The sequence below is a fragment of the Elephantulus edwardii genome, unplaced genomic scaffold (genome assembly GCF_000299155.1).
Source record: "Elephantulus edwardii isolate Elephantulus edwardi_28Jun2011 unplaced genomic scaffold, EleEdw1.0 scaffold00112, whole genome shotgun sequence".
NCBI classification, from domain to species: domain Eukaryota; kingdom Metazoa; phylum Chordata; class Mammalia; order Macroscelidea; family Macroscelididae; genus Elephantulus; species Elephantulus edwardii.
In genome coordinates this window covers 8180773-8181728 of record NW_006399862.1, presented here as the reverse complement: position 1 = coordinate 8181728, position 956 = coordinate 8180773, and positions in this window count along the sequence as shown.

The following is a 956-nucleotide window of genomic DNA, read 5'->3' as shown; positions in this document are numbered from 1 at the left end:
CAGGATAGAGCAGGGTTTAGGGCTGTTGTGCATAGGGTCGCTATGAGTCGGAAACGACTCGACGGCACATAACAACAACAACATTATGTGCCAACATAAGACAAGAGAGATAAAGGTAAACAAGCTTCAGGGGAACATAGGGAGCAGGTGGACATAGCAGGTTATCGAGGAGAGTTTACCTGGGAAGGAAAAGGAGAGGAGAGTCAGAAAAGTGCTGATTTTCACAGTTTTAATTAAACAAGAAGCAACTTCATCTTTGATAGCTCCTGTTCATCTAGTTGAAGCCACCATGCCCCAAACTCTTGGTCGTTTAGAGACTTTAGCTCTTTATCCCCAACATTGTCACCATTTCTTCATTACCAATAAATGGATATATCTTATCTTTCTTTGAAAATAAGGTTTAGTTTATACTTCTTTTCCTCTAGAGTAAACATCATTGTTTCTTTGCTGCCCTTCTTGCTTGAGTTATCCTATGAAAGTCACTTTTCATTTCTTCTTCTAAATCAGAACAGTCAAAGCCATTGCCTTTCAGGTACTCACTGCTATACAGCCAATTCTGACTCACAGGGACTCACCATTGGGTTCCCAAATCTATTAATCTGAATGGGAGGAGGTTGCCTCTTTCTCCCTTGGAGCTACTGGTGGAATTCAAACTGGAGTCATAAAAACTTTTAGTCAGGCAACATGTTACAGACTATGCCATGATATTATCTAGTTGTTTGGTCTCTGAAAAGGGATATTTGCTTATCATTTTGTCTTGGATAGACACACTAGGAAGAAGGATTGGCCATCCACTTTCAAAATAACAGCCTTCAAAAAACCCTGTGCATAATAGGAGTATGCAATGAGGGTTGCAGAGTGGATTATATTTGGGGGTAGGGGGTGGGGTTTGGGGAGTTGCTGGGGGGATTGTGTACCAATGAGGGAGTTTCTCTTTTGCTTCAAGGAGAGGAGCA